The sequence below is a fragment of the Diuraphis noxia genome, unplaced genomic scaffold, assembly GCF_037042655.1.
Source record: "Diuraphis noxia isolate RWA-SAM2 unplaced genomic scaffold, SU_Dnox_SAM2 contig0002, whole genome shotgun sequence".
Taxonomy (NCBI): domain Eukaryota; kingdom Metazoa; phylum Arthropoda; class Insecta; order Hemiptera; family Aphididae; genus Diuraphis; species Diuraphis noxia.
In genome coordinates this window covers 32,369,565-32,381,823 of record NW_028301712.1, presented here as the reverse complement: position 1 = coordinate 32,381,823, position 12,259 = coordinate 32,369,565, and the positions used below count along the sequence as shown (strand labels likewise).

At 30.3% G+C, this 12,259-nt stretch overlaps 1 protein-coding gene across 3 annotated transcripts in view; it reads left to right on the top strand.

The window, feature by feature from the left end:
* LOC107168580 (nucleolysin TIAR) overlaps positions 1-12,259 on the top strand; it is a 392,636-nt gene that overhangs the window by 67,144 nt on the left and 313,233 nt on the right. The gene's annotated exons all lie outside the window — the stretch shown is intronic.

Below are 12,259 nucleotides of genomic sequence, written 5' to 3'. Positions count from 1 at the left end.
CCTCTTAACATAATTCAAACATTATACAGCGTAGGGGGGCTGCGTATCAGAATTCAGAAACTACACACCATCGTGTGATATTTCTATGTTTATTTGCGATTTTCATTGTTTATTAATCGTAACGCTGCCACCAACAACACGGCGGTATTGTACACACGTGCGAATAAATTGAATTGAAAAAATTTTCACACATCAAAATAAAATCCAGTTTTGTTCTCGGATGTATGGATATTATTATTTTTCTCGACGCGGCAACGTCACCAATCGATCGCAGTGCTCTGTGTCTATAGGTGAACGCGGGTGCAACAACGACTACTGCAGGCGTGGAGACGACGTATGCGTTATGGAAAACACGAAAATAATGCCGATGTACTGAAATATAAAGCCCAAACCGGTATTTCCATCACGTTTTACGATAACGCAGAGTAGTTGTTTTATGGCCGCCGGATGATGGTCGTAAAAAAACATTAAAAAAAAACCCCCATCGGTATCTCCCCGGGTTAGGAGGAACTGAACACTATCAACCCTCCCATGGTACACGATTTCTCGGTCCCTTTTCGGTTATTGTGCACTTCACCTTTAGATGCTTAAAAAATATTTCCTCCAATAAACGGATTACGCGAGCGTGACCATAGCCGAAGTCGAGATTATCGGTGGAGGGTTATGTCACCCAGAGGTAGCCTTGCACAAACCATTAGTTACCGGGCGGGACCAGGTCTTACTGCACCGCCGGGGATCCGAGACCGGGTAATAATCGTTCCGTCGCCGTCCTAACGATCCCCATGGGCCAAATTCCGGTTCTCAATTTGTAATCCGACGTCGGGGACGGATGCGAGAGGGCTGCCGAGAAAAAGAGAACGGAAATTGAGTGGGAAATAAAGCCTTTACACTGTAAGGATAAATGATAATAATAAAAATAAAAATAAACAACTGGGACGAAAAAAAAGAATTGGACCTTAAGAGGTATACACGCATACTGATTGACGATGACTACAATACATACAGACTGCACCAAAATTACATTTTAGGCAAGATTGCACCAAAATTATATCTTAGGCATTTATAATAAATTAGGCCACATTTTAATTAATCTCTTTTATTTTATTTATTTTCTTTAGTTAAAAATTTTATTTTCAGCTTTGTTTCTTAAAACTAAATCGAATGAGTACAGTCGAGTTTGTATAATCGCGTTTACAGAAATTTATTATAGTATAGTAGTTGTTTATTTTTATGTTTTACTTACATTTCCGTAAATCGGTTGGCAAATTATTCAACAAAGAAAAGTTTGTATTCATTGATAATATTTTCTATAGAACTGTAGAAAAAAAAAATATATATAACCTAACCATAGACTAAATACTTCTTTAATATTTCCATTTTGTTGCAATTAATTCTGAAACTAATTTGCTCCCATCATTGTTTCTATACAAAATATAAATAAAATAACCGTAATAAATTGGTCGTATAAATTAAATGTTTGGGTACTATGGTTGTTGGAATTATTTATTCGGTTACTCTTTTTTTAATGTTTTTTTTTTTTTTTTTTATTGGGGTTGATGCATCAATAGCAAGGATGATTAGCCTGTGGGACTGTGGGGAAGTGAACTGTTGGTTGAAACACGTGAATGTTAGGCAGAAATTCGAATGGGCACCCGTAGGTCCATCACTGGGATTTGAACCGGCGACGGTGCACGTTGCAATTATTTTGCGTTATTTTATCGTAAAAAGAATTTAACACGCTTAAAATATATACTATATATATATATATATATATATATATAAGTATTTTGTGGTTTAATAATGTACTTGTTCATTTTGAAGGTGTGAAATTCATTTTTCAAATAAAAACAGAATATTTAATTTCATGATACCTATTATTATTAATAAATGAATGTTGAAAATGTTATAGTTTATAAATAATATCGATTACTACATATAAAATAAACCTATCGATGCGAACAATTGAATAAAATATAATAAACTATATTTATTTTGAAAACATGGCTGTGATATGATAATTCGTTGTATTGTTTCCGGAGGATGACATGACCTATCTCTATGAATCTATGGTCTCCTGAAATATACCTAAAAAAAAATATTCAAATGCCGAATTCTAATACAAACACTCTATTCAATTCGGTCACTTCAAAATTCTGCAAACGATCCAAAAAATATCTCGGTTCGTACAAAAATGATAAAACTAATTAGAAAAAGATTTCGATAAACAGTGATAATAATTACAGAGATATAATATTAAAATTTTTTTTTCTTCTTAACAGTAGAAGTCATGACTTATTCAGTCGTCAGTAGAGCTGGATTTTGTTGATATATGTTTCATATATTTCGACTTGCAGTATGTGATAATCATTATATATTATTGTACAGTAACATATTATGAATAATATTATTTCATTTACCGCCGTTTTAATATTAACGACTTTAGTCATCTTCGGCAAAGTGAACTAAAATTTGACACATTGGACGTTATCGATCACCACGTGACACTGAGAAAATCGTCTCAGAGTCCATTGACCGATGTCCATGAATAAATCTACAGTAATTTTGTCTTTGACGAGACCGATGATAACACTCTGTCCTTCGTTTATTTTTAATAGGTTTCTTTTTTTTTTCATTATTATCATTTTACGATTCCACACCATGGCAGTTGGGATGACATGAAAAAAAAAATGCACTGTTAGATAAATAATAATAATAATACAAAAAATAGCACTCAGATCCTTTGCTACATTATACTCCGAATTCCCGTCACAATTTTAAAAGATCTGTGTTGGTATATTTCGCAACGATCCGCTTCTACTCATGTATATCATATTATTATTATCATCATATATAATATACATTATACATAATATATACGAGTGGGTGTACGGTTAGGTGTACCGTGTACGGCATATGTTAGTATGCGTTCGAGTCACGCCTTTACACGCCACGAAAGCCCTTTATGAATATATTCCCGAACAAGCATAAGAGAATCATGTAAATCAGTTATAGAGTAAACCCATGAAAATATGATGTGTACGACACGAACAGCACCACCGTCCCTTTACCGGCTACAAAGTGTTCACCGAAAGATAGCCTAAAAACTTAGCGGGCGATAACGGGACGAAAGATTTTTATATAAATATTTATTTTTTGTTTAACCGAACGAAGTCAAAGTGCGTTCTTTACTTTTTGATATTCACACCCTTCGAGAGTATTTACGAATCTATTATTGTAATACTGTTCAACTCTGCCCATATCGAGTATCCAAAAACGATCGTTTTCAGTAGGTGTACACTGTACACATACGCACAATATGGACGACGCGATGATAATAATACACAGATGATTTTACACTCACTCCCATTTTTAAATTTAATAATAGTTAGTTCGTTCAAATTATAATCCGGAATTTTTAAATATACTTTACAGCCGTATTATTATAAAATTCTATTTTTTTACTTTTCATTTTTTATTTTGAGCATTTTGTGTACCTATCTTATTCTAAATTCCAACGAGTTTTATTTCTTTATAATTAAATTGTTTGTGTTAAGAATAATAATGACACAATATATTACGTCCATAGTCCTTAATTTATTATCATGGACCTATTATTTCTAGGTTAGGGATGATAAATTATAAACTACTCATTATAATATCAATTTTATAACTTATTCTGAACATTATTAGTATAGAAAAAATGAGTTGTAATTTAAAAATAAAAAGTTCGTATGAACTCTTTAACTAGTTTTAAATCTCAAGAATTTAAAAATATGGTTTTTAAGTATATTTAAAAATTCCAAAATCAAAGTTTGAATTGCTGTATTATTGAAAAAAAAAGTGGTCGAGCACACTTGGTGAATCGCACTGTAAAATAACGTCATATTTGTATAATAAAACAATGTAATGTACTTATCACGCGAGAATACGGTATACTATTAATATACTACATAGTGTAAATTATCATTTTAATCCTTTCTGCGTTTTTTTTTTTTGTTTTATATGAACATATTTGACTCGTCGAAAGCCACTCGATATAATGACATGTAGTCGCGTGACTGAAAAATATATACAAGGATTTTTTTTTTAAATTTTTTTTTTTTACTTTTGCTGTTGGCATTTTCTCTTGACTTAACATTTTTTGCAAACGGCCGCAATAGAAACGCAACGAAAGTAAAAACACTTATTATTATTGTTTACGATAACGGCCAAATTTTACATTTCTCCCGGTATTCCAATACAATTTCATGTATATGATGCTTTTTATTATATTAAAAATTTTCATTGTTAACGATATTAAATCGATCGACCGGTATAAGAGTTTTTTGATAAACGCGATTGGGTATTTTAACATAAACGTTGAATATGTTGAGTAGTAATGAATTATAGATAAACAATAATTCGATATATTTATTTTTAAATATCAACTTGAGATATTAGCTTAGACACTTTTTTATTCTTTTTTTATGATAAGAATCTTAAAAATATAATACTAATGATCAATTATCAAGATTACTAATTTTGAGTGAGAACCTAAGTGTATGAAATTCAAATTACTATCGATATATTTTAATAACGTTCGTCTGACGAACATTTATCGAATAAGTTATTTAATACTGGAAGTTAAAATGCAGTAAGTCTGCTTCTGTAACAAATTCCATTTGATTTGAATTGTTTTATTTTTGTATTTACCTTTAATGAGTGAGTTGAAAGTTGGAACCTCATTTTTTGAAACCAGATGTCGGCGCAAGTGATGTGTAATTTAAACGTCACATGTCGTAACTGACGCCTTTAGAAACAGTAGAAAAATTACTTCTTCACATGGTATTTAATAGCGGACGTCGAGCATTTTGACCAAGACATCACACTTGTGAATATTAAAATGGCCGCTAGGAGAATATTGAATTGGCATTTTTGGAGAGAGCATTGTAGCTGCTTTAGTCACTCTAGTCACGCTTGTCACCCCTAACAATAGTCGGCGGCGGCTGACTATATAGTCTGTTAGTTGTGTCTGAAATAAATGGGGACAACGTCCCTTACATATATACGTTTATAATATGTATACTACATATAAGCACGCGTATAAATTCGCCTCGGTTGGACCAGTCAGAGCGGACGACCGTTCGGACAGCCAAGCAGTTTCTCATCCTCTCGATCCCATTATTGCCGAATTAATGTTTACAGGTCAATCATATATATAGACATAAATATACGTTAGTGAAGTAGAGGGTGGAAGAGAGGAGGGGTTTGTCAGTACGTACATAATGTTACTCGATATCGAATACATTGCAACGGGTCTGGTCAGGGGGTATTAAAGTTGTCATACAAACACAATCTGAATGTTTGCCGAAAGCTTATTGTTTCTTCCTTCCCTCATTTCCCGATTGCCTCCAAAACAATGTCAATAAAGAGATTGTTGAAACTCTAGCCCAGATAAAAGGAGAATTAGTGAAATAACTTGACGTGCTTGTTACCACTGCCACTCGACCAATTGGGCGTTTGTAAAACATGATTGCTTGTCCAGTAGCAGTGGAAAGTGTGATCACGAGAATAATATATTTTCGTGATAAATTTCGTATGACTTCTGTGTTTTTATAGCACTTGTAAGTATAATAATCAAAATAACATTCACTACAATTTATATTCTGTAGAAAATATCATTCCGAGAAGAAAGACATCATACAAAATTACAGTAATAATATTATGCAATCAGATTTTAAGGAAAAATTTTAATGTTTTACAGTTTTACAGCTACGAATGAGTGAAAATTGGACTCATCATCATAGAAATTACACTATTAGTGGAACCAATTCATAGCAGTGGCGTACCTATGGGGGGGGGGGGGCAACAGGGGCATTTGTTGCAAAAGTTTTTGATATCACTTATCAATGTATTATAAAATAATGATAGTATATTATCTATGTATAAAATTTCAATATTCGACTAAATTTGGATTAGGAGTAATGATATATAGTCACTATTTCATAATGTGGTTATCACTTATCATTGATAACAAGTGATCGACATGAGGACGTTATCATTACTTATTTTGTATATTATTATGATTCATATTTTGTTTCAGATTATAGTATAATTTATAAGTTATACTTATAACCATAAAAAATTGTGCAATTTATTTATGCCCCCCCCCCCCAAAAAAAAAAAAAAAATGTTTCACAGGTACGCCACTGATTCATAGAAATAGTCAGAAAGTATTCAGATTGCTATATTGGATTAAAGTACCATGATATTTTACAATTATTACAATAAGATATATGAGTATAAAACACATTGGATAAATATATTATGTGGCTCTACATCAAAATTGCGAATACAATTAAAGCGAATGGAAAATTATGTGAAATAAATACAACCGACAATTATAATAAAATTAATTGCGATTATGGTTCTAACAAAAACTGCTTAAAAAATATTTTGTATAAACATTTATCAATAGTGTACATTTGTGTAATCATAAGAGGAGCTAGTTTAAATGTTCCATTACAAATGCAATGGTCATATTAAGACATTAAATATAAACTCTTTCTCGTGATCAAACAAGCCAAACTCGATTATTTGATATCCCAAAGTCATCTATACTATCAAATAATAAAATCAATTTCTCTTTACTCGTAATTATTTTGAATACTCTAGCAATTTAATAGAGGTTTGCAGGATTTGATGATGCTAAACTTTTTTTTTTATTTGGTCTTGTGTTTTAGCTATACATTTTAAATACCTATTAAAATTTGATATATTTATTTTATAAATAATAGTAACCATACATTTTTTACAAAAACCTTTATTTTTATATTAAAAGGTAGGTGAAAACTAACACCATCATTCTGCAAACTGATATTAACAGAAAAATTCTCTATTGTAGGAACTTAATCTTAGTTATTTTGGTAGTTACTGTAGCGTAAGTATAGTTCACTTTGTCACAGATATATAGTCAGAAACACCATGTATGGAATGAACCGTGAGTGAACACACTATCCTTAGTTACTTTAAATTTCTTAGCTTTACAAATGCTTTAGTTGCCATCAATGAGTTTATTTATGTCATCGAGATACTATGCATCCTACTGTATCACTGCCTGACATTACCGTCGATTCATGGTTAAAACTGACTCTAATCTATTAGCGTGAATATTGTGAACGGATTCGATAAACAGTTTATCCTTTACAACACGGGGCTTTATAAAGTTCAATGAAGAGTGGATCAGTTTATCATAGAGCTGCGATCAACGACAAGTGGATTTTCACACTTTTATGTGTAGAACATGGAGGTCCTTGGCGTCTTGAGCTGGTGTTACCATCAGTGCTGCTGCAGTCGACTTACCTATCCTATTGCCATAAGTTGTTGAAGAAGATGAATTGAATACAGCTCAACATTTACTCTTTTCTATCTGTATATAATTATGTATATATATATATGATTATTGGTTACCCAGAAACCATATTTTACTCTTGGATACGAGTTCATGTCGTGACATCATACAATTTTCGATGACATTTTTGTAATAACATTTTGATAATGTAAAACACCTCTTTTCTATTGATTTTGTATGCAATTTTTTATTTTTATAGTTATTTACATTTTTGTTTCACACTGAAATACATACTACGCTCCAACAGGTCGTGTAAAAATAAAATAATAATGTAGTGACACAATTCTTAAAATAACCCACAGTACCCATTTTCTCAACTAAATTCGTTGACACTCATGACAGTGATGCTTGACCAACAACTAATAATACATCGTTACTGGTGACTATGATTAATTGTATATTGTACTTCAGAGTAGAGATCTTAGAGGTACTTTGTAACTTTTGTTTGATCCAGTTTAAACAATATTGTTGATGTTCACTAAGAAGACAAATATCATACACGGAAATATACTTACACGACGTTGTAGAGAATCTCTAATTTAAAGTAATAAGATAAAATTACGAAATGACACATTTACAATGTCGAAGTCACTACATTGGTACTTAGCGTTCTGAAAAGCACTAAAAGGCGTACTATTTGTTTTTTTTTTTTAGTAAAGTAATGCAATTTCCATTAACTTACAAAATATATTTCCTGACTTTTATACAGTTTCATGCATTTTTATCAAATCATTATTTATTTATTTTATGTCGTAGAAAAATAATATTAAAAGTTTCAAAACAAAAATTTATTAATGGCAAAAATATTATAATACATACATTATACAAGCAACATAACTTCAAACCAGCGTATAATATTTTAGTAAATATTTAAACAACTAGTAGGTAGGTAAACAATTTAAGATTTAAAAGTAGGCTGTACTATTATGTATATAAATTTGTAAAACGATTACTCAATGGTCGTAAAATGTATTATATATTACATGAAGTATAGTGTTTTACCAGTATTTGAAGTATAAATAAATATATTTATACTTTTTCTTTAAAGTTATAAAATATATAAATAAATTGAAATTCGAAGCTGCCTAGTTGTAATTTTAAATATACGCAAAATATAGACCTAAACGAATTCCAACATATCGACTTGAGTTTTACTCCGATAATAATTTTGAAAACAAATTTTGTTTTGTTGTTCAATCAACTTTGAATCCTTTGAGCCACATTTTTAATTTATTATTCTTAAAAAGAAAAAACCTCACTTGAAATTTAGAAAAAAAAACTTGTATTCTTAAAAACTATAATGGAGATAAATAGTTTTAAATTTTTTTTTTTACTATTCTGATTCGAAGGATTCAAAATATACTTCATAATAAATTCAAATATGTTTTCAAAATTATTATAGGAGTAAAACTCAAGTTAGTACGTTGGAACGCGTATAGGTCTATTTTACTCTAAAAAGTGTTTGTGTGGAATCCCCTTAAGACTTATAGGTAACTATTAAAATTTCAAATTTAAATTTAAATTAATAGTTTTTATTAATATTATATACTATTAGATAATGATTAATATTATATTATACTAAAAAAACAGGTTACTTGGATGAAAAATATTATGAAAGTCAAATTAAATATTTTAAATTTATTACATAAGTTTGATGTTTAATAGAAATTTATTATTTAAAAATATAGCTATAAAATGAGTTGGCCAGTATTCATATTCATTAATAATTGTATGTTATTCTCTATAAAGTGATCTACCATGCAAAATTTAATGTTTTATAATATTCTCTATCATTGTTTGGTTTTGAACAATTTTTTTAAATTATTCTGTGGCGTGTGATACTTTGTTGTTATTTAAATTTATTTATTCTAAACATTTTAAACTTACCATATTTTTAGTGTTGTTTTACCAGCTACGTGAAGAAAGTGTTGATTTAATTATATAAAACATTCATAGATATACAGTGCCTAGACACACAGGGTTAACAGGAATAAATCTCTAAGCGTATTTTTTCTTCTTTTTCTTCCAATTGAGTCTATATAGGTACCACTCACACTCTGGGCAGTACGGAAAACATAAATCTAAAATTGTCTGATTACATGAACCTTTTATTCGATTCCGTTCCCTACGGCTCTCCGAACTTTCAATAAGTACCATCGCCTTTTGTCTACGCGACCATACATAACATCGGCAACATGTATTCAATTCTAACCTTGTAAATCGTATTAACTTAGTGTATGTTTATCGACGTCTCTCTCGGATTCAAGATAAATTTGGTGGTCGATATATTGTCACAGTGCGCAGCATTTGTTCAATTAAATGGCATAATCTATTCACATATAATAGCTTAAATACGAATGTACTAGAGGTTACCGTCAATTGTATAATAATATTTGTTTAAATTTGAAAACTAAAAACAAGATTACTCCATGTCAATCAGATCCAATATCCGTCTCGACAGCTATAAATTCAATTTATGCGAAAAATATTGTGTAAAAAATACACTTTTATATTGAAAAATATGTCACATGAAACAAATTTATTTTAAAGAAATACAATCAATAATACTAGCCACGGTAGAAATATACTATTCTTACGCACGATAGATGCAATTGTCAAACAGTTGATATCGAATTTCGATGAAACGAATTTATTAGAGTATTTTACACGTAATTCAAAATTAAATTGAAATTCCAAGAATATCTAAGATCAGTGTTTGTTGTAGTATCGAAATTTTTCTGTAGTATTACACTATAATTAAATTTTTTATCTTGGAGTAAGAATTTTTGTCTAGGGTTATAGTAGCGTATATAGTACAATAGTAGTTACACATTTTTCAAGAAATCACGACGTTTTGGTTTATTATAACTCAAATATAACAACCATTTTTTACATAATTTACGAGTCCGATGTGACCCGTTATAAAGATTTTTTCCTACGAATATATTTGAAAAAAAAAACGTATGAAAAAATATTATTTTCTTGTAAGCTGAAAAAAAACACTTGTGAGCTACCTTTACCTACCTATAGAGGTCGATGAATTCAACTATATAAATACCCTCAAAGTCTGAGAGAATTTATTGGTAAAACTTTTCATAGAAAACTGTTTAGTAGTTTTCGAATCTAGTAACTTCAGATGGGCTAACGTTGGTTAAAAATATCTAGATATCAAATGTCCAAATATTAAAGTTATAAGTTTAAATTACTATTTTGAATCAATTTTATTATAATTTAATCAGCCGTTTATACATATATAAAAATCCCAATGACAAAAAGCATTTCGATATTTATTTTGCGTATTAGATTTTTTGGAGAAATGTTTTAATTTTTTTTTTTAGTATTATTAAAAACCTCATTCGAATTTTTACAAAAATTTAAAAAATATATTGTAAATTGGATCAGCCATTCTCAATGTATGTAGTTATTAACCGTAAACCTTTTATTAACAAAACAATATATATTACCTAGAATATATTTTGGTAGGTGCGTCAATATTTTATGCACATTATTTTTATTTTTTTCATTAAATGTGCCAATAAATCTATACGTATTTTAATATTATTTCAATTTATTAAAAAATATATTATTATGATTATATAATATAGAAGAAATATAAAAACAAACAATTCACCTAATTATCTTTGATGTTTTAATGAAAATTATGTCAATTTCTTGAATCATGTTTTACTTTTTAAAAGCTTATCACATAAGAGCTGCATTGCACTTCGTAAGAAAAAAAAATGTTTGTGAACATACCTGTGTTTATAAATTTAAAAACACGGCTGTAGTGGCGTTGGTAATCGTCCGATGGTTTTTATAAAATAGCATCATAATAATTTTTCTTTTGCAGTTTCCTCGTTGGCCGTCGTTTGGACGTCGATAAATAAAAGCCAAAAGTCCTATTAATCAACTGAGACGATCGCGTCACAGCCCAACGACTATCGGAAAAAAATAACACATCGTAATATATAATTTACAGTATAATACACAAGACAAACTATAACGCCCTTTTGCGGCGACCTCCTCTGAGACCGTCTTCGTCGTCGACACCGCTACCAATCTATTAAAATCCCGAAAAACCACATGGACAGAATTTAACGGACGTTTGGACACACGCGAGCGAGTGAGAAAGAGAGAGAGAGAAATAGACAGAGAGAGAGAGAGAGAATGTTAGCGGAGGGGGGTGAGTGGATCAGAGAAGGAGACTGGGTTAGAAATTCAGAGAAAGGACGAAGGGTGGTTTTAAATGGAAGACGAATGGATGGCGAGGTGGTGAGGATTCTGATGAAAAATTCATTGAGACCCATGCTTATATTATGATAAACGACGTCATACGGTCGTTAACTCTCCGCCTAACATTACACGCTCACTCACTCCCTGACTGATGTCGCAAATCGACAACAAGATGACGTCGTGTAAGTTGTGGTCAGTGTTGGTCAAACAATCTATATTATTAACCCAAATAATGATAAAACGTCTAAATAATAATAATGACTATTAAAATGTCAGCAAGGTATGCCTTTAATCGATTATAATTATTCATACATTTCATCAAATTTAAACTCGTTCAGTCTGTAAATTATGATATTATTTAGGTTATAGGATTTTATGATTTCCGGACACGTAAATATGTGTGAAATTTCCGGGGAATATAACATAATTTACCATAGTCAATTGTCATTAATATTATAATCATAATAACAATACTAATTTATGGCATATTTAAATTATATTAATTCATAACTGATGACATAATAATACATAATTATTAACTGAAAATCTCGGGATCGACCGTGATTCACAAGTATTTTTTTTTTTTGTGCTGAATCCTATACGCTGTATATGTGTACTTTGGTTTTAGAGTATCTT